Source organism: Miniopterus schreibersii, assembly GCF_964146895.1.
Source record: "Miniopterus schreibersii genome assembly, chromosome: 4".
Classification (NCBI taxonomy): Eukaryota; Metazoa; Chordata; class Mammalia; order Chiroptera; family Miniopteridae; genus Miniopterus; species Miniopterus schreibersii.
This window is the reverse complement of record NC_138105.1, coordinates 54,250,922-54,273,616: the sequence shown is the minus strand read 5'-3', so window position 1 is coordinate 54,273,616 and position 22,695 is coordinate 54,250,922. Positions and strand designations below refer to the sequence as shown.

Sequence of the window (22,695 nt, the reverse complement as noted above, 5' to 3'; positions counted from 1 at the left end):
AGTATTAAATTATAGCTCTTTGACAGAATGGGAGGGTCTCATCAATAGTGGGAAGCTGAGTATCTGGCCAAGAAAACCAGCAAGAACACAGGGGTCTTAGCAGGATCCACTAGCTGCAAAGTTCTGGTGGTTGGAGCCGTGTCTCGTTCTCATACTGCAGATACCTGGCTTATTTTAATCTCCAGCCTTCTTTGTGTGAGAGTCAAAGTTTTCTTCAAGTTAAGAGTCAAATTCCTAGAGAGAACATTGGATAGGAAAAGCCAAACACATCTCTGTGCTTTTTCCCACATGCACTCTTGACTGTTTCCACAGAATCTGTCCACTCTGGTTTCCATGAATCAGTACCAAAGTTATTCACAGAAGAACACCTCAATCTGCATCTTCTCTGCTTCCATTGCTGGGAGTGCTAATTGTGGGCATGGTCTCCCCTCTCTTGTCTATCTGCAATTTTTCTCTTCAGAGTTACACTTAATGTCTCAATACTTAAAGAGTACCTGTCTCAGTCCACAGCCTTCATCAGCCCTGAATTTCCTTCTTTTTGTTAATCTCCACTGTCTGCTGGATATTTCCACTTGCGTGAATTACTGTCATCCCAAATTCAATGCATTTAAACCAAATTTATAAATCTTTCCTCTCCTAAAAAACCTTAATGCTGCATTATCCCAAGCACATACATACTGTCAGTTTTCTGCTAGGCTGAAAACCTTGAGTTATTTTTAATTCTCAGTAAATGACTGCTCTAGTTCCTATGCTCTCTTCCAACTCATTCATCTGAGATATCAGTTTATTTAATTTACTATCCATTAGTGACCCCATCTGCAGAATGACTGGGATCTGCAACAGGCCCACTGACGGGCTTCCTGTAAAATGTCAACAACAGTAAGTCCAATGAGGTTCAGAAAATATTTGAGAAATAGGGAATGTTAGAGAGAAAGAGAGAGAGAGAAAGAAAGAGGAGAGGAAAGAAGGAAAGGATGGGTGAAGGAAGGATGGAAGGAAAAAGAAGAGAAAACAAAAAAAATGGTGTAAATAAAGAAGTGTTCAGTAAAAATTTAGGAGACTTAGTTTACTATAGTTTGCACTAATTAGCTCTAGTAAACCATTAAATATTTCCTGGATTTCAGTGTCTTCATCTATGAGGTGAGGTATTAGGCTATGTGGCATAAGATTTCTTGTAGTCCTAACATTTTATGACTTTTCTTCAGAAGTCCCTGTTTTTCAGATTGTGACATTCAAGCTCAATTATCAGATGCCCCTAGAGTCAAGTAGAGTTCTCAACAAGCCCCAAGTGGTGCTCAGGGTTGCTGGGGATGGGGGGAAAGAGGAGCAGTGATAGAGCATGTGATTCTCCAGTTTCCCTTCCTAAGAAGTCAGGATCTGAAATACTGAGTCAGAGCTGGGGTGAAGTGTCTGGGGCCTGGGTCAATTATAGGATAGGGCATCTCTTGCCCATGAGCTACAATGTGAGACACAGAGGGCTAATCCAAGACACCATTTTAGGTTAATCTGAGTCAAAAACCAACTAGACCACCTAAACAAACCAATAATCTAAAGGTGTTAAGCAGAAAGGAGAAACATATATATGAAGCAGAGAGTGATTCTAGAGTCTAGGAAATTTCTTGTAGGGATTTTGTCATAGGATCTTCATGGTCTCAGGCTAAAATCTTTGACCTGGCTCTATGTGTGTATGTGTGTGTGTGTGTGTGTGTGTGTGTGTGTGAGAGAGAGAGAGAGAGAGAGAGAGAGAGAGAGAGAGATTGGTGAAAGTACTAAAAGTAAAAACTAAAAAGCAATGGGAGTGAGACACTAAAAAATGAAGATGAAAATATATATTGTTATTGCTCTTAAGACATTTGATAGTGATGGAAAAAATGTAAGTTGTAGCAGAAGAAGGTGGTAGATTGGAAATAAATATTTATTAAAAATTTGTTGCATTATTTACGCTCTTCTAGAGAGTCAGTAACATATAACACAAACATGGACCTAAACTATGCTGTGATTTTAATGCAAAACTACAATTTTCATAAGTCTAGACCAAAATTATACTGCCTAACATCTTTGATAAAAACACACATAATAAAGAAGAGAGCATATACATCAGTCAGATTAAGGAAGACAGTGATTCGCTAAACCTCCTTGTAAAACTTTTATAGATCTGCCTGAAATTGGATTATCTCCATACTAGTTCACATTTGTGATCCAAGGATAAATTGTCCTTCATGGCTAGTGGAGCTGTTACTGGACATGACTACCACAGCGAAACTGAACACATTCAAGGGACTCATAAAACAAAAATGTAGTGTAGGTTACAATTTATGACTGAAACTTTTCATAGAGCTCTGTAGTTTGCAAATGTATGATAATGGAAATGTGACCAGTGCCCAGGAGAGGTCAATAATAACATATTTTCCTTTTAGTGTTCCATCTGTCACCACAGCAAAGAAAATTTCCAAGTGTTCTTGCTAGTCACAGTTCTGAAGCTGAAAACCTTCCACAATATTTATCTATCATCTATCTATCTATCTATCTATCTATCTATCTATCTATCTATCTATCTATCTATCTATCATCTATCTATCATCTATCATCATCATCTATCTATATCTATCTGTCATCTATCTATCATCTATCATCATTCATTCATACAGTATAACTGTTGGCTAACATTTATACACTAAGTACTAAGAAACAGGAATAAAATGATAAAAAAATAAAATAAAAATGGGCCATGTCCTCACAGAGTTGACCATCTAATACGGAACACAAACAAAAACCAAATATAACCAAATTATAATGTTATGCTATGAGCATTATTATTATTATGCAAAGTACAGAGTGCTATAGAAACACAAGAGTTGAACCTAGTCAAGGAGTTAAAAATGAATTATGAAGAGAATGACGTTTCAGCTGAGACAATAGATAGGAGTTAGCTGAGAAAATATGGAGAAAACTCTTCTAGGAAAATGTACCAGTAAAAGTAGGCTAAATTATGCTGAGTAACAAAAAGATCTCCAAGTCTCAGTGATTTATAACTTATTTTCTTTCATTCTATATGTCTATTATGGGTTTGCTGTATTTCTGGTTCATGTCTTCTTTTCTCCAGGACATAAGTTGATGAATCATCCTTCATCTGGGATGTTGCCTGTCTTGTGGCAGATGACAGACAGCATGCTGAAACACACAATGGCTTTTTGAGCTACCATCCAAAAGTGACACATGCCACTTCTGCTTACATTTCACTGAGTGAAGCAAAGCGTGCAGCCAAGTTCACAGGGCAAGAAAGTATAATCTCCCAATGGGCAGGGAAGGGCATCACATTGAGAACAGGACTTAATAGCAGAAGAATGAAGCCATTTATTAATGGTATAAACAAAGGGATAAACCCAACAAAGAACTTAGTGTAGCCTAAGATTTGAATTGATTTCAATATAACTTGAGCTCAGATAATGAGGCAGAAAGTGGTAAGGCATGAAGTTGGGTCAATGGGCATGATCAGGACTAGGCAGGCTCTCCAGGCCACATTAAGGACTAAGAACTTTATCATAAATGCTTTGGGTAACCTCTGACCATTGACTAGAGTGTGGAAACCTGATTGAAAAGAGGTCAGATTGCAATAAGGAGTATACATGTGTGTGTGCCAGGCGAGGGGGTGTGAAAGTTAGAAAGTGTGGACCTTAATCCAAGTGAAAAATCATGACACTTGAATAAAGGCAGTAGGAATGGAAATGACCAATAAGATTTAAGAGGTATTTGAAAAATTGAATCAGCAGTGGTTGGAGAATTCTTGGGTATGAGGGATTAACAGAGAAGAAGTAAGGATGCAGCTCAGATTTTGGTTAGTTCATTAAAGAGTAGTATCAATTCCAATAGAGAAAACAGAGAGGGATCAGGTTTGGGAACAAGATGATAAATTACCATAGGGACATTTTGAGTCTGGCTCTCCAAGAAGGCATTCCAGCAGAGGTATGAGTAGGTAAGGAAATATTTAGATCTAAAGTTATGGAAGAAAGGAAATCTGAGCTAGAAATATAAATCTGGGACTCCTCAAGATATAGATTGTAAATTAAGCTAAAGAGTGACTGTTATCTTCTAGGGTGATTGTATGAAGGAAGAAAAGTAGAAAGAATAAAAATGATAATGTAGCACAACACTGATACTTCCTATGGCTTAATGAAAAGCATTTATGACTCTGTCCATAGAGGAAGGGCATTGGTTCCTGAAGAAAAGTCATAGGTTTGACTTCCTCAGGATCTCCCAAAGCACTCAACATAAAGTGGTCAAAAGTACAATTAAGTTGTGAGTCATACTGGGTTCCCGGTCCCAGCTTTGCTCAAAGCAACCGTGTGCCCTTGGAAAACCCCTTAATCAGCCATGTCTAACTTTCTCATTTGTGAAACAGGAGTGCTAACTCCACACTGAAAAAGGTTGTCAGGACTCACAGACCTACATAATATAGGCAAAAGCCCTTTGGAAACTGAAAAGTATTTTTTAAATACAAGTTGGTATTATAACGTTCACACTAGGAGGGGAAATTCCTAAATCTATTTTGAGGTCTCATAAAATATGAAGAAAATGGAAAGTCTTTTGCCAAAACTCATAAAAGCAAAATTGACAACATTTCTGACATGACTCATTTTTCCTTTGAAAACCAACTATCAGATAAGGGTCAACTCCTTTTAAATAGAAACTTAAGAAAAATAAAACTTTTGAGGAGATTTTTTTGTAGAGTTACTATTCCTTTTCATATTGCTCATTTTGAAGGTGTCTATTATTTATATACAAGTTAACGTATGGCCCTAACCCTAACCCTAACCTTAACCCTAACCCTGACTTTTGTATTTTTCCCTCCAGGAAGATATATTTGAATGGTGGAAAAATAGTTAAAATTTCCAATTATGTCACCAAATCTTCATTAATCTTTCTTATGGATCTCTCAATATTAACCAAAAGTATTTAACATTCTTATACTTATAAAAAGTTAATTCTGGAGGAATTGGAGCATTTGCACTCCCAGTGCTCCAGCTAATGTGATTCCTATAACTTACATTTTCAAACAGTAATTATGATCTCCTTTTCAAAAAATTTTATTTATTTACATTAGAGCCAACCTTCATTAAAATTGTTTATGTGTTTTGTTCTTGTAAACTCCAATTTAAAATTACTCTAGAACCTGCTCTCCAAGTAGTTCATAAAAAATTTTGGACTCTTGGTTGGATGTCAAGTGTTATTTGAAACCCTCTGTCAAAAGTAGGACTTATGCTTTATGCTCACTATAATCTCTTCATTTTATTTTCACAACCAAAAATGTTCTCCAAACATGAAAACATTAAGAAAGTCACCATATGCCTTAGTACTATGATTTAGAGAAAAAAAGAAATAAAACAGTCACTATGCATTTAAATTTCTTCAGGTTTTGTAGAATACACTGTTAAATGTGTCTTTAGGGATATGTAAATCATCAAATGTGTTTCATCTTTGCAGGTAATTTCGAAGCTACGTTAGTTCTAAGGGTAATAAATATTAGGGTCATCACTCACCTCTCATACCCCACACATCACTAATCTATCATTATACACTTTCTCAGTGGATCCTCAAGACTCTTTCTCAGCACAATGCCCCAGGCAGCCACCTTCAATTATTTAGAGTTGGCAAAAAGATGAAACCTATTTGCCATCTTGATAAATACTAATAATCAAGCGTATTTCATTCTACTTCATCTATAGTAGATATGTCTTGTATATAAGCTTTATCTTTGAATGTAAAAAAACCCCACACTTTCTTATTACTTAATTTATAATATAAGCACTAAACCTACAGATAACTGTCTATTTTTCACAGGTATTAACATTACTTATGGAATTAAAATTATTACTATGCTATCAGTACTTTGTCACCCTTCACTACCACACAAAAAAATAAATTGTTTGCTAATTCTTAATCACTAAATTCTTACTTAGCAATTATCACTATGCTCATTAAAAAAAAAACAACCTGTTAATTTAGGAAGGGAAGAGTATGTTGATTTTAAATCGTATGCAAGCTTTGTTTTATCAATTCCATGACTTACAGCTCATTTTTTTTACATCTCAGCTAATCTTTTCATTACTGTTTGGAAAGCAATGACAAAATGGACATTTATTAAGCACTAATGTGGAAAGTTACCATTATTCTTCTAGAATACATCCTCTTGCCTCTTCTTGAACAGCATTTTCCTCTTTTTCACATTCCCTTGGACTCTTCCAAATGAAACTCCACTAATTGCATTGTAAAGTCACACCATGTAGCTTTTGAAATCATGCAGATGTGTATTGTGTGTTGACAAAATAGCTATTTCAAACCTTGTACATGGCCTTGAAAAGAATGCGGTAATGACTAGGAAAGGAAATTTGTGAAAGAAACGAGTTGACGGTAAACAGCTGCTTCTGTTTTAAACATTCCATCACTGGGACCACATTTTCTATCTGTGCCCCTTTGGAGTCAAATCTTCAATAAGTTCATCTTAGTCATTATTCATTTAATAGTAAATGTCTGGAAGAGTATGGTTCTGATATTTGGAATAAGCTGCTTGGTGAGTATTGCATTGCACCTCCTGGCTGGGCACCTGTGGCAACTTGATTGGAGTGCACAGTTCTTACTGACAGCATGAAACTGACTTCTGTGAAAAAAATGCAATAAAATCTCATTGTCTATAGTACAATAATGTGAGATCTTAAAAATACAGCACCTGTAAAAACATATTTGAAAATATCAGGGTGTGTTTTGTACCAATACATAATATGTGTCTTTGTAAAGTCCATTTAAAATTTACCTTCTATCAACTTAGTAAGTACTTGCTATGGAAATTTGGTATGGCTACTTATAAAAGGATCATTATGTAAAAAAAATAATGAACATAGTTGCTAGAAAGACTATGTAAAACTGTGAGTTAAACTGCACAGTTGAATGGTACATGTGACTGGAACCCCTAGAATTGTGCAGTGTGCAACTTACACAATAGTTGGCAGCCCTGAGAGCCTGTAAATGTCTTGATATTAACGTTTTGAACAATAGTTTTGATGATAGAAAATGGGATAGTATGACCATGACATGATTCTCAGTTTTATGTCAACATAAGCCCTAAAACAAAATGTCCCTAAGTTTGCTAAGAGAAGATTTACTCTATTTCATGTCTGTTGCATTCAAACTGACTGCATTAAATGAGGTAGAGGTTCTAAATCATGGTTTTTCATGATAAGTTGTGAAGTGTGTTCAAATTTTACTAATTTTAGCAGAACAGTCAAGTATGTGCAAGATTCGCTTGAAAATAGAGTAGATTCAAGGTTATTCCTACAACAGCGTCACTCTTGCTTGCATCTCAAAGTGTTTTCTTGAGCTGGAGGTAGAGAATGACATCATAGGAAGCACCCATATGATTCCATCAAACCTGTGCCTGTCTTGCCTATACCATAGTCCTTAGCAGAGGTGGGCTCATGCGGCATATGCGTGTCATTTTCTGAGTTGGGCAGACAAAGGAAGAGCAGCTCAACTCAGCAATAAATTGGGCTCTCAAATACAGACTAATCAAGGGAAGTTCAGACTTTTGTTGAGAATTGGAAAGTTAAAAAAAACTGAGACCATAGTCAAGGGCAGCAGATTTGTATTGGCAGATGTTTCCGGCCTGACTCAATGCCTCCTTTGTCCAACCTTTCCATGATTACTGCAAGGTGAGACCCTCTGCTAACTGGGCCACTCACCTCAGTTAAAGCCTAGAGGGAATGAATAATTCAGTGTCAATTAGTGTCTACATAAGCTCTGTTGTTCTCATCCATTCAATAAATATTTATTAATTCCTAATGAATAATACATTGCTCTTATACTCAAAAAACTTATAGTCAAGTAGTGCAAACAGATCTAAACAAAATACTGCAATACAGTATCCTGAATCATAAATACATGTATGAGCAAAATAAACAAGAAGCTTGCTCAACTTTTGTTCAGGGTTTGGGCAAAGAAAGGGAAGAGCTCATGCAGGATAGAACATTAGAGCAGGCAAGGGGGGTGGGGTCTGGAAGAATGTCAATACCACTCTTGACCTCTCTAATCGCTGGAGTACAAGAGGAAGAAATCTCCATAGAAGGGTTTGAAAGGGCCTGAGGCTGGGGCTTCCTCACAACAGAGCCAACTTTACCTACATCCTGGACGTGGTAATGCCTTCTGGGAAGAGAGTAGAGTACCACAGGGGTCCAAAGTGGATGTGGAGATAATAGAATGTGACCTCTGATTCCTCCCTGGACCACTATGCTTTTAAACACAGATTAGAATGGGAGGAAATCATTCTTACCCATTGTCAAGGCCACTGTTTATTTCTCTCTGCAATCTCTACACCAGCTACATATATCACCTTTCAGTTCTATCAACGTGCTATGTTTCCTGTCCTCAAGGCTCTCCCATATACTGTTCCTTCTGTTGAAACACTCTTCTTTCCCCAAGGCTCCATTCATTTCCCAAGCACACTTCACATTTCAGCTTCAACTCCACTCCCTCCGGGAGGTTTCCCAACCAAATCTCGACCACCCACCTGTGATGATCAGATTTCCTTTATAAGCTCTCATATTTCTCTGTACATCCCTTTCATAACACTTAGGCTGTTTTAAATTAAATATTTGGCTATTGTTTCCCCTCTCACTAATTATGGAGCAATGGGAAAAATATTAAATGGTTTTGCTCACCACTATATTTTGTTAACATGTTAATCTAGACTTTATTTTATACATAAAGATACAGCATATGGTTAAATCAATTGGAAAAGTTACCTGTGGCATTCTCCCTTGTTGTGCCCACCGTAGTGATATTTTCCATTTCTGAGTTTCAGTGTGGGTGTTCTTTAGTTTTTTTTCATTGTACCCTCCCTTCTATAATCTCAAATAGCCAAAGGAAAACGATCTTTTCTCTTTTAAGAGTAAGACTTAAGGGAAAAATACTTAGTCTCCTTTTGCAACTTTGCTGTTCCTTTGATATATCTAACTTGGCAGTTATAAAAATCTTTTTCTGAGACAGAAAAGACCTGTGAGCCACAGGTCCTTCCAGTGTGGGGCAGAGGAAATTTCTTTTATAAACAGAGGATGTCAGATGTTTCTTTTTCTGTAACTTCTAAGAAAATTATTATTGCTAATACCTATTCCCACCAATAATAAAAGTAATTTAACTCAAATCCAAGAAAATTCATCACAGAAATTGATTTGCTCCAGCTAGAGAAATAGATAGTAAACAATCTTCTCATCAACTTGATGAGGAAGTTTACTGTTTGTACACAATAGAGATAAGTATATTTAGTTATTGACAAGTTTATACCATTTGATGCTAATGCAGACTGTGTAGATGGTACTGAAAGCATGAAAGTCAAACACTTGCGCAGGTCTTTATAACTGTAGGTGCTTGAGCCTTCTCATATAATTTATAATCCAAGTCAAACACTTTTGAGAGTGCAAGAGGATACAAAATTAATTGAAATTATATAACTCTTTAAATGTTTATTTTTTCTAAGATGAAAGTTTTCATATATAGTGGATATGTATTTATTTTCAAAATGTCTATTTTCAAAACCATTTTCTTCTTAAATTAGAAATCACATATCTGTAAAACTTAAAGCACATTATTTCAATCTTTTTATACTGACTCTCTTGAATATAACATAAATAGAACTTTCGGTTTCAACTCTGACATGTAGGGAGCTTGGAAGTTGTTACTCCTACCTTTACTAGAAGAAATATGCTACAGAAGAGAGAGAGAGAGAGAGAGATTTCTTGTTCTGCTTATTTTAGAATTCATTGGTTGATTTTTGTATGTGCCCTGACCAGGGACTGAACCCTCAACCTGATGTATCGGGAAGACGGTCTAACCAACTGAGCTACCTTGCCAGGGCCTCAACTACTTTTTTAGGCACACCAAAGAAATGAGTGTCATGGAAAATTATAATCCCGCCCGGCCGGGCGTGGCTCAATGGTTGAGCATCGACCTAGGATCCAGGCGATCAGGGTTCGATTCCCGGTCAGGGCACATGCCCGGGTTGCGGGCTGGATCAGTGACTCTGTCATCATTGATGTTTCTATCTCTCTCTCTCTCCTTTCTTCTCTCTGAAATCAATAAAGATATATTTTTTTTAAAAAAAGAAAAAAGAAAATTATAACCCCTAAATCTGGAGAGATGGGAAAATCCAGAGAATCAGAGCTAAGATCTGCTTACAAACAGCAGAAGCCACTGCGGACATATACTAGCAGGAACCTTTAAATGATAATTTGGATGAATTTCTGGATGCTGACAATAGACTGGAGTGAGAGTGAGAAACTCCTGGAGACCACAGTCTTAGAAGGAGCCCTACACTTTTGTGGGTTTTACCTCCAGGAATCCCTCCAGATTCTCATGGTAGAGATCCAGGAAAAATGCCCTCCCAGCTGTGGTAGGGGGAGACAGAAAAACTGAACAAAAGGAAGTGAGAATTAAACAGATACACACACACACACAAATATATATACAGGTATGTTATATATAATGAAGTTATATATTAGAAAGAAAGTTATGTGTGCTTACATATATTGAATTATGCAGTGCATATGTAATATATTATGTTTTACATATAGAGTGTGTAGAGATCAACTGACATTTCATTGTAGATGATCTTAGTTTGTTTCTGGTTACTTTTAAGATCTCTTTATCTTTGGCTTGGTCATTTTATCAAATGCATTTATGAATGGATTTAAACAATTTTTATTTATCCTTCTTGTGAAATGTTGGGCAAAGAAGAGGATGAATGACTAAACTGAGTTCTGAAAAACTTAAGGTGTTGTCCTTTTTATTAATGTTTCTCCAGGAATTCTCTACTGTCTCTTGGTAGTATCCTGCATACACATTAACCCATCCGTATTCTTATCCAGCTCTCTGCCTAAATTCTAATTATTTCTTTACAACTATTTTCCAGTTTATTAATATTCTCTTCAGTTTTATCTAATCTGTTATTTAACTGTTCCATGAGATTTTATTTCTAATTATATTTTTATTTCTGGAAAATCTCTTTGGTTCCAGGTTCAAGCTGGTCAAATTTTATATTGTTTCCTTTTTTGTACTATAAATATATTTTATTTAAAAATGTATTAAACACACTTATTGTACATTCTGTTTTGAATAATTTCTACTTTTGTAGTCCTTGCAAGTCTGACTTCTAGTTAATTTTCTTGTTTCTGTCATTTATGGTGGCATTTTTCCTCACATACTTGGTGGTGTCCGTATTACAGTCTCGTTTTATTTGTAGAAATTATCTGCAGAAATTACTTCAAGACTTTCTGCAAAGTGGATTCTCTAGTGCAAATTTGTGCTTGTTTCTGCCAGGCTCCGGCTGCCTTCCCAACATATGACCACTTTAAAATAAAAGTTCTGCCTGTGGGTTTTCAAGCCACTGAATTTGTATGAATTTCCCATCCAAAATTCCGGAAGTGCAGGCTTGAGATCAGGAAAACTCAGGAGACATTTGTGTACTCCCTTGCTCCATGCTGAGTCATTACTTAAAGAAAGACAGTACCTTGTGTGAAAATAACACCTCCAAGATTTCTGCTAAGTGCGTTGTCATTTCCTATTTGCATTTGGTTTTGTTTCTATCTCCCCTGCACATGTTGCCCAGTATCCCAAGCTCCTGCCTACCAGTTATAGACAGGTAACCTCAGAAAAATTGCCAGCTACCGTATTTGCTTACCAGTGAAGCCTTCTTTCTCATTGTTTCTAGTTTCAGCTTGTCACCGTGTATGGACACCAGCCCGGTTAAGCTTTAAAACTCTGTTTCGTTTTAGCCAGCATTGTCAGGAGCTCTCTACTGGGAAGGGTTTCTCTGCATGGCTGCCATGGTGTTGGGAAGGGAGGGCCACTCTTGTTACTTGCCTTACTTTTATAACCAGACCAAAATAAAATATTCTACCAAGTAAGAAGGAAGATTTGGTAAGACACTAATTTCTCTTAGGTAATATTGTCAACTGTTTAAACAGAGTATTTTATAAATATAAGAGCAGCAGCCGTAATTGTCATTTTCACAAAATGAGATTCCAGCAAGTCTGTCTCTGCATAATTTGCCTTCTCTTTATGTCAAAACAGAGTTCTCTTTACTCTGAAGAAGCTTGAATCAGTTTATTTTTTAAAACCAAGGTGCAGGATATGCTGTTTGGCCTGCCTAGAGAGACTGTCATTGAGAGCATCTCAGTCTCTTTGGCTGCCTTTTAGCTTTGAGATCTGTGACTTCACTTCTCCCAGATGGATATGAGTGCATAAAACACTTTTATGAGCAGGGCTCAAAGAGAACGTCTTGACTTTGGAATTAAAGTGAAAACCAAAAGCAAAGGTAATACCCATGCATTAGCTGTTTCTGGCACAGACTCATTAGCTCGTTAGCACAACACATCACCAGTTGGTCACTCTCCTGCAATAATGAAATCCACCAGGCCTCCCTCCCACTGGGCTGCTTAGTGAGAGGCATCTGATTTTTTTTTTCTCATACCAGCTTTAAATTATGAAAGTTTAAAAGGAAGCAGAAAAAGATTTATCTGTTACAATATTTAAAAGGAGAGTGGCCACTTCACTAAAGTATACTTCTCATTTCTTTTGCCATTACTTGAAAAGTTGCAAGCCTGTCTTTCTTTTCTGCAAGTCTGTAGGCAATGTTGCCTTGGAAAGCTTCTCTTAAAATTAAAGGGCTCATAGCTGTTCACATATTTACATTCACATATCAAAATTCTCATTTTGATTAAATGCTTTCCTCTAAAAGTGATATTCTATTAGGACTGTGGGTTTCTTTTTTAAACTGTTTCAACTCAGCTTTGCAGGGAAGCCCTGAAATAGTAGACTGCTCTTCTGTTAAGGAAGATGCTTGGGAACATCACCCACAGGAACTCTGGGGTTGTTTCTAAGTCCAGTGCCTAGAAATAGAAAGTGTTAAAAAGTTTTCAACTCTCTGTAAAAGGCATTCATTTAATCAGTAATTATTTTTTATCATGTCTTACCTTGAAAGGAAGCAGGAACACATCAACCTCTATGACATTTGAAGAATTAAGTGAAAGTTACCTGAGTGTATTTCCTTAATATTTTCTTTTATAAATAGCTTTATTGAACATACTTTCCATGTTTTGCTTACCCCTTTCAGTAACCTGCCTTCTTCCTTTTTCTCTCCCTCTCTTCCTCCCTTCCTTCTTTAATCTCTCTCTCACTGCATCAGTAAATGGAAACACACTACTCCTATTTAGTTAACCATTCTATTAGGAAAGGAACTATTCAAACTCAGGTTCTCTACTGATTACTTGGTAGCTTAAACTAATGTCAAACAAAGAAATTAAGAGAATATATAAATAGTTTGAAGTGCAAGTGTTGAAAACCCAAGCCTGTTACATAATGGTGTCAGGAATGTGTACCCGCCAAGGAGCTCCTCAATAAGACAATTTTACTACCTTGAAATATGTAGTGTTTCTAAGTATGATCCTCAACCATCAGAGTGATTTACAGATGCTAGTTAAAATGCAGTTTCCTGGGATCTTTCAGTACCCCTAAAATCTGATTTAATAAGTCTAAACTGGGGCTCTTTGCTTTGCATAATTAATAAGCTCTTTGCAGAATGACCAGAGTGATTCATGCCCCAGGGTGACGAGCCAGATAGCCTGAGTTTGAGTCCTGCTTTTGCCATTTGCTAGCTGTGTGATTTTGGAAAAGTTACTTAATCTCCCTATATCTCAATTTTCTCATATGTTAAGCAGATATAATTATAGTGCTTGCTGGAGGAAACAAATGGCGTAACACATATGGTGTCTAGAAGAGTGGCTGGCACAACGTTAACAATTACAATTTTTTTTGACAATTAAAATGTCAGACCCCAGAAAAGAATTTATTTATCCTTCTAATAACCTGGGTTGCTGTTGTAGATGTTGATTTCAACTCTTGTTTTAAAACTAACTTTATTGAGATAAATGTACATAACATAAAATATACCCATTTTAAGTGTGCAGTTCAATGAATTTTGATAAATGTATATACCTACATAACCACCACCACAATCATGATACAGAACATTTTCATCACCCAAAGAGTTCCTTGTGCCTCTTTGCTGGTGACTCCCCACCCTGGCTCCAGGCACCTACTAATCTGCCCTTGGTTATTACAGATTAGTTTTGCTCTTTCTAAAATTTCATATAAATGGAATTATGCAGTACATACTCTTTAGTGTCTTTTGTGTTTTTTCTCAGCATCTTTTTGAGATTCATTCATGTTGCTGTATCAGTAGTTCCTTCTTTTATATTGCTGAGTAGCGTTCTATTATATGGATGTACCATTATTGTCCATCCGCTCATCTGTTGCTAGACATTTGAGTTCTTTCCAGTTTGGGGCTGTTATGAATAGTCTACATAACTTATTTGTTGGCAGCTAGTGTTAGTTTTTCTATTTAAAAAATACTGAAGCAAAGACTTAGGGTGTGTTCTCCCTCCTGGAAGCACACCCAAGCATCTCTTTAACTCTAAAGGTCCCCAGGAGACTTGCAACCAGGGGAGCAATGGGCAGCAGCAGCTCCTCCCAGGCTAACCCCCTGAATTTATCTCCAAAGCCCCCTTTTCTCTGACTTTTCAGTGAGCCAAAACAGCCCCACCTAGGCCCTTTCCTGCTGCTGCTTCTATCCTAAGGCCTTCTTTGTTTCACTGTTCCCAGTTTTAATAAACATACTCTTAAAAAATCCCTCTATATTGCTTCTCAGTCTTTTGGTTAAGATCAAGTGTAGTATCTGTTCTTGTCAGTTTAGTATACGATATGTTCTCTAGCTGAGGACAATATATATCAAATGGCTTTTGGGAGCAGGGAGATGAAATAGGAGCTTGCTCCATCCATTCCACACATCGACCCAGTATTGCAGTACTTCTGGGAACATGCACACACACACACACACACACACACACAAGAGACTCAGAATCTGTCTTTATATGGCCAGTTATTTTAGAATGACAAGAAATCTTGTAAAAGCAGGGTGGGGGTGAGCGACTAAGCTAGAGAAGGAGAAGTAATATTGAAAACAAAGTGTGTTTTTGAACTAAGTTAGAGAAGAGCTTATCCATAGCTGTGACTTTTTTTTTTTTTAAACACATCGTATCTTTGTATGGCTAAACTGTTCTTTTTAAACTTGTCAATTTTTATTCATGTGAAATATCTTTAACTGGATAGAGCAAACATAGTTACACTCAAGAGATGCGTTTGAGCAAGTTTCACAAACCTTTATTTTGTAATATCCATTAACCCATTCATCTTAGGGACTTTTTACGTCATTGTCTCCACTGTATGCTTTCTTTTTAATTTCCTGAAGTCATTGAAATTGTAAGTTATTTCTATGAGGAAGCATTTTAAAAGTATCATTAAATATATTGTGGTCTATAGATACCAGTTTGGTCTCTTTTTGAAGCACAAACAATCTATGGAATACTAATGCTATGTAATGATATTAGGGATAAAGGAGTCAATATAACTATTACTTTAGGACATAAGATAAAAATATGGGAATCTGTTGTATTTTTTAAATATGAAAATCAATAAAATCTCCCAGGATTGCCACAGTACGAGGATGTTAAGTTTACCTGGATAAGAATGGCGTGGCTTTTGCAACCTAGATTAGCTGAGGATTTTCTAAATCACCAAGCCCTGGTTCTTTTTTGCTTAATAGTTCTTCCTTCAGTCTCTTTCCTCTCACATTTTATAATAAACAGCAAGAAGAAACCAGGCAGCCTGCCTATAGTGGCTCAGTTGGTTAAGCATCTTCCTGTGCACCGAAGGGTTGCAGGTTTGATTCCTGGTCAGGGCACGTGACTGGGTTACCAAAGGCAACCAATGGATGTTTCTCTCTCACGGGGATCTCTCTCTCTTCTTCCTCTCTCTAAGCATGTCCTCAGGTAAGGATTAAAAAAAGAAACCAGGCAATGCCTTCAACATTTTGCTACCTTGCTTAGAAAGATGGAAACAAGAAAGTCAGAGAGAGTCAGAGTGATGCAATGTGAAAAAAAGTTAACCCATAAACACTGGCTTTGAAGATGGAAGGAAGTTATTACCAAGGGGTGTGTACAGCCTCTAGAAGCAGGATCAGCCTAGAAAACCCATTCTCCCTCAGAGCCTTCAGAAAGAAACACAGCCCTGCCAACACTCTGATTTTAGTCCAGTGTGTGACAACTAGAGGCCATTCGGACCCAACTCATCTTTGCACCTTTTCTTCCTATACTTTTAAAACTTACTTTGTATTTTTTATCAAACGGCACCACTTCCTGTTCCTTGAATATCCATGTCATGGATTCCCACCTCCATGCCTTTGCTAGGACTAGAAAAAAAAAGCCAAACAAAAACACACTATTGTATCTTTTTCCAAATATGACCAACCTTTTAAAGCTTAATGCTAATGCTGCTCCCTTATGAAGTATTTGTCCTGTCAAAAAAATATATCTTCTTCTGGGCTTTCATACCGTTGAATGCATTTTCAAAATACAGCATGAGATTCTCTTTCAATTATGTGCCAGTGGGTATTTCTCTTCTCTCCTCCTTAGGTCTTAAATTCTAAGCACCCCGAGGAGAGAAGTCCTACTGACCTAAAAGATTATCATGGGTCGATGGGTTGGGAGTAGAGGAAGAGCAGGTCCCACAGGTGGCAGAACCAAAACTTGCAAACTTATAGCTATAAAGTTTTGCCTGTGATTAAGGTAAAGTTTATTGAAATGCCTTTTTTTCTTATTTAAATGTCAGGGGAGGGTTTGTTTCCCCCCCCCCCCCCCCCCCGTGGGGGGGACCTTATTCTGACAGCAGTTTTCCATGAGAAGAGCACAGTAGGCAAAAATGGGAGAAAAATTGGCAACTGTGATGAGTCTAGAATGGAACCAGATTACGTGGTAGGTTTGGGGAGAAATACTGTTAAGAATTGGCGATAACTATGAAGAATTTGTCTCAGAGTTCCTGAGCTTGAAGAAAGATCAGATACCAATTGTGATTAATTGTGAATTCACAACGAAACAACATAATGAGATTTTTTTACCTTTTTATTTATTTTTAAGTCAGGAAGGTGACTCAAACACAATATCAGAACTTATTTTTCTGTGCTGGACTACACAGGTGCCCAACCACTCCCACCTCCAACAACAAATAGAACTAAATATAGGGAGCCAAGCAGGATCGGGGTCTCACGGGAAAGACGTCAATGTCTGCAGCCAGAGCACTGATGCGCAAAAGGGTAGATGGGCCTGAGACCTGAAAACCAGCACAAGAAAGCCATCTGTGCAGAAATCAACCTCCCAGCAGAGATGTTGGGATTTTTAACCATGGTAAACTGCAGTTCTTCCGGACCAGAGCCTAGTGGAGAATTTTTATTTATTTTTAAGTAAGCCAACTTTTCCTTGAGTTCCCTCCTTTTTTCCTTTCCCTCCTTTTGTCCCATCCGCTCTTCTTTTTCTCCCCAAGAGTAACTGCTGGGGTGGCGATTGCGTCGCCGCGGGGGCCAGGACTCAGTTGTCCTGCCCTGGTCTGGTTGCAGTGGGTGGGACTCAGCCCAGGGCTGGTTTTCCCGCGAGCAGACTTCAATGCAGTTTCAGACCCCGGGCAAAAGGCAGACAGCGGCTGGGGCGCAGCCCGAGCGCCCTGCACCTGCAGGGGGACGGGCGCCGCCAGCCGCGGGAGGACCCTGAGTGACCTCACCACGGTGCGTTACGGCCGCGACTTTCTTTTTCAGTTTTTCCGTGCAAGGAAGGGGAGGGGTTCTGAACAGAAGTCGCGCGCAGCGGGGAAAGGAACTGCCAGGGCTCTTCTGGGGTCATTGGAGAGGCGCAGAGACGCAGAGAGCGACCGCCGCGGGAGCGGGGAGCGCCTGGGTGCAGCGCGGGAACCGGGTTGAGAGGCTGGTCGCGCCCCGCCCCGCCTGTTGAGCAGGTAGACGCGGGCGAGCCCCGGGTGAGCCTCGGCCCTTTGTGCGGTCGGTGCACGCGCGCGGGGACCGACAGGTGCCCCCGCAGGGTCCCCCCCGCCCCCGCCCTGAAGCCCGCTCTCTCCCTGCGTTCGCGGTGCGGATTTGCGAGGCGCGCCCTGGAGCCGCTGGAGATCCGGAAACCTCGGCCCGGCTCTGCGAGGCCACCGAGTAAGTGGCTGCTGCCTACCCACGCGGGCCGGGGCTCCCGAGAGGGGCGGCCGCTTTCCCGGGGCCCCCCGTCTGGGCTCGCCCTCCTACCCCCACCCCGGGAAGCCTTCCCGGCGCTCCCAATTGCCCAGTCCCGGGGGGCCGAGGCGGGTTCCCACGCTGGGGAGGGGCGAGGGAGCGAAGGAGACGGCGCCCCAGGACCCGGCTGAGGGCCCGGGGGACCCACGACGCCCGCGGGACTGGGACCGACGGGGGCGGGCGCCGGGCCGACCGCGCCAGGCGCTGCGCCGGCCGTGAGAACGCGCGGGGCGCGCGGGGCCGCTGCTCTCCCACGGCCCGGGCGCCCCCGCAGCTCGGCCCGCCAGCCCCGCGCCGGCCCCGGGCTCCGGGAGGGCGAGCCGGAGAGCGAAGGGACCCCGGACTTCAGAGCCTGGGCTTTGCGGCAAGTTCAGCCCCTCCGCCGCGGCGGGGTCAGCGAGTCGCCCTCCTGGAGAGCGAGCGGCCTCGACGGTAGGGTGGTTAGGAAAGCACCGGGAAACTTGCAGCGGGGCTGCTCAGGGCTCAGCCCGAGCGTGCGTGTGCGTGAGTGTGCGTGTGAGTGTGCGTGTGAGTGTGCGTGTGAGTGTGCGTGTGCGTGTCTGCGCGTGTGCGCGCCAGCCCCTGCGTTAGTTACCGCGCTGCTTGGCGGTCTGATTTTTGTTCTTAGTATGACCGCCCCGCCTGGGGAAACGGGGCGCAAGGGGTCCCCGTCGCCCGTCCCCGTGGGCTGCGCGGCCGCGCGGCGACCCGGGGGTGAGGGGCTGCGAGGCAGCGAGGTCATGTGACTTCTGGCTGTGCCTTTTGTGCGTCTTCCTCTCGCTCCCTGACTTCCACGCGTCCCTTCGTTTTGCCCTTGCCAGGCAGTTTACCTCTGAAGTAAACTGGGAGGCTGTGCCTCTCACTTGGTGGGGGCGGCCAGAGGCGGCTTGGTTTCCAACATATTGGAAACCCCGCTGTGTGTGTGTGTGTGTGTGTGTGTGTGTGTGTGTGTGTACACACACATATATTTCTTTTTGAAACTGCATATATATATATGTATATATGTAACATATATATGAGTTTCATTTAGAACATCAGGAGTGAATTTTCAGGGTTAGTCATCTGATGGTGATTTCATTAAATGCCTACCTACTTATTAGAACTGAGCTTGGTAAGGAAATGGTTAACCCATTTTACACATATATAAAATGTTGAAGCGCTTAATGATAGATAGAGATTTGTATATCTTGGTTCATAAGGTGGAATTAATCTGTTGCTTTTCTAAATACGGTTACGTTTTTTCCCTTCGGCTGTGGTATTTAAGGTACCATGTTATGAAGAGTGGTAAAACCATTAACAACATAACAAATGAATGTCTAAAATTCCAAAGCAGACCTTATTTGTCAAAAGGCCATATAAACTTTATTGCTTTTACAGTGGAGGTTGTGTAGTCTGTGCTCTGTTCAGTTACCAAACAGCTAGTTCCGTGGATCTGTTTTAAAGGATCATGAAGCACCTGAAGTTGTAGTCAAACATCTGAGTTGCTGCATTTTTAGGGAAATAGTCTAGCATCCTCAGATAGACAAAGAGATCTGTGACTCAATAAAAAAATAAGAACCACAAGGTCAACAATATAAGGTACCCTTTTTTCTTGTCAAAATAATAGGCTTTCTACATAAAACCTTCTGATAGAATAGTAGGAAAAATTATAGAATAATTAAATAGTGTTACAATAATGAAACATTTCAGAGAAAATGATCCATTTGTATGTTTTTAAATATATCAGACAGGAAACTTAGGTAGGTGAAATTTAGTAGAAACTACTAATGTATAAATGGGTATCTTCTGTTTCTTCTTGTACTGTAAGATCTCTTTCTAGCATATGACAAAGAAATAAAATTACATTTCTCTCTTTGAAACCCAACAAAAATATAAAGTACTTGTGCTTGCTCTGGCGTTTCATAGTGTATGAATATAAATAGCCCCTTAATGGCCCTGTTTCTAGATGTTCAGGTAGAAAATAATGGGTCTAAGACAGCTGCCATTTACAGAATGCAGAAGGAAATGTAAAGGTATTTTACTTATCCCTGCAACACCAAAGGAAAAAGAAATGTGGAAAACTTCACAATGCTTAGTACTAATATCTCTTATAACTATGGTTTATTAAATGATCTTGCTTTAAGGTGTTATTTTGAAATCTGTTTTAGTTAATATTACATTGTACGAAAAACTAAAGAAGTGATAACTAAAATTAATTTCTATTATGAATGTTAATAAAATATTTTATGACTAAATGTCAAGTTTTTTCATAGACATTTTCAAACAAAAGATCTTTATTTAACATTACTTTCTTGATAAAGATATTGCATAACCTTAAGTTTTGTATGAAACCATACAGGAGAAATTAAATTCTATATTTACATTTGTAGGTTGCATTCACCAACAATTAATTGTGAGTATAGGGAAGAGAATATTGATTTTTTTATAAGTTAGTTTAAAAGAACGTATGTACCCACAAAAGTTTCTATTTAAACTTTTTCAGAAATAGATAAAAATCAAATTAGTCTTAAGACTGAATCTTTCCAGGTAGAGAGAAATGGAAATTTAAAGCAATATTTGAATATAACCAAGTTAAAAAAGTATGTTATTGATGGAAAATTTTGAAGGAAATTATTTATTCAGAATATTTTCTATATGACAGATTTTCTAGAAAGCTTCTTAGCTTTTCTTTTATTTGCTAGGATATATAACTTTTATGAGACTGATTTTTATACCACTTACATTATAAATATTTACCCAAGCAACTTTCCTTTAACATTACTATTTATTACTTTTCTGCGTATTTGTAGAAACTGATATTTTTCATTCTAAATTATCAATAATGTCAATGCTTGTTAGTTTCTAGGCCATCTAGGTTTATTTAGTAAATATTGATTAGGCACTTGTGCCAAACTTAGGGTTATGCACTATCTTTATTTATCAAAAAAGTAATGTTAAATAAAGATTTTTTTTGTTTGAAAATGTCTATGACAAAACTGTTGACATTTAGTCATAAAACATTTTATTGACATTCATAATAGAAATTAATTTTAGTTATCACTTCTTTAGTTTTTAGTACAATGTAATATTAACTAAAACGGTTTTCAAAATAATACCTTAAAGCAAGGTCATTTAATAAACCATAGTTATAAGAGACATTAGTACTAATCATTGTGAAGTTTTCCACATTTCCACTTTTCTTTATCAGCTTTAGACTACCTCGAGAGTCTCTGGGGCATGTGCCCCCCAACCCTTATCATAAAAACGTGACTTCCACTGCTCGTAATTACTAACTTCACCAACCTGGAATGCTTTCTAGTCATTAATAATCTTTTATTAAAATGAACCCTCCCTTTCAGAAAATCCAAGGATACTCAAATTAATTAACTCACATACCACCTGCTCCTTCTCACCATAGTAGGTAGGAATTAGCAAGAAGTCTACAGGAGACAGTGGCTTGGGGAGTGAACACCCTGGGGAAAGGAAGTTGGGCAGACCAAGGAAACTTCTTAATCCTGACATTATTCCCAGGTCCGACCTAACCTACATTTTCCCTTGTGCTATGCTACATTACACTAAAAATGCCTGATTAGCCCCAGCCGGTTTGGCTCAGTGGTTAGAGGGTCGGCCTGCGGACTGAAGGGTCCTGGGTTTGATTCCAGCCAAGGGCACGTACCTCAGTTGCAGGCTCGATCCTGGCCCTGGTCGGGGCTTGCGGGAGGCAGGCAATCTGTGTGTTTCTCTCACATCGATGTTTCTCTCTCTCTGTTCCTTCTACTCTTTCTGAAGAGCAAGTGTGAGGATTAAAAACAACAACAAACCTGTTTAGATGTCAGTATCTTTTACCAAACTCCAGTCTCCCTCAGGATATTCATCATTAGACTCAGTGACTGGCATGTAGTCATTGTCTAATAAGTTTAACTGTGTCATCTTTGTAATTATTGAATTACTTTTGTGATGCTTTGATGCCACAGGTTGTCTTATTCAAGAATACAATTTAAAGAATGATATTTGTTTTGCAATGGCCCTCCATGGAATATTATGATTTTCTCTCGGAAGCCTTACAGCCTATTCAGAACTGCTTGTAAACTGTTATTTCTTTCACTACCTCCCAATTACCCTTTGTCTTTCTAAGTTTACAACCTTCAGTAATGTTATCTATCCTCTCCCCATTACCAGTGTTTATTGACCTCCGAACATTCCACTTTCCGTAGGAATCTAAAATAACAGAGGTTTTTCTTTCTGCACTTCAGTCAGTTGGCATTGTCCAGGACTTCACTCAATATCTACACGTTTGGCTTTCACAGGACCTTAAACTACTGCTTTCCCTTCGGGAATCCTCTGGTATTACCCACCTGGGCCTTCAGGTCACTCAGAATTACCCCCACAGAAAAGCTGGGAATCTCACATTCTCTTTCTGGTCACAAGCTCCTATCCTTCCAATAGTTCCACTCACTCACCATTAACCTGACACCATCCTCTTCCATTATTTT

The 22,695-nt window shown here is 39.1% G+C and overlaps 1 protein-coding gene across 3 annotated transcripts in view; it reads left to right on the top strand.

Annotated features, from left to right (window-relative positions):
- The first annotated feature begins 17,559 nt into the window (after positions 1–17,559).
- Positions 17,560–22,695, top strand: part of GUCY1A1 (guanylate cyclase 1 soluble subunit alpha 1) — a 53,596-nt gene continuing 48,460 nt past the window's right edge. Inside the window, exon 1 of one of the 3 annotated variants that reach the window (XM_081137004.1) lies at positions 17,560–17,713. The gene's annotated coding sequence lies outside the window, so the exon portion shown is untranslated. Of the gene's footprint in view, positions 17,714–17,763; positions 18,146–22,695 lie in introns of those variants that run through there. The other 2 variants (XM_081137002.1, XM_081137000.1) reach the window with 2 other exon arrangements.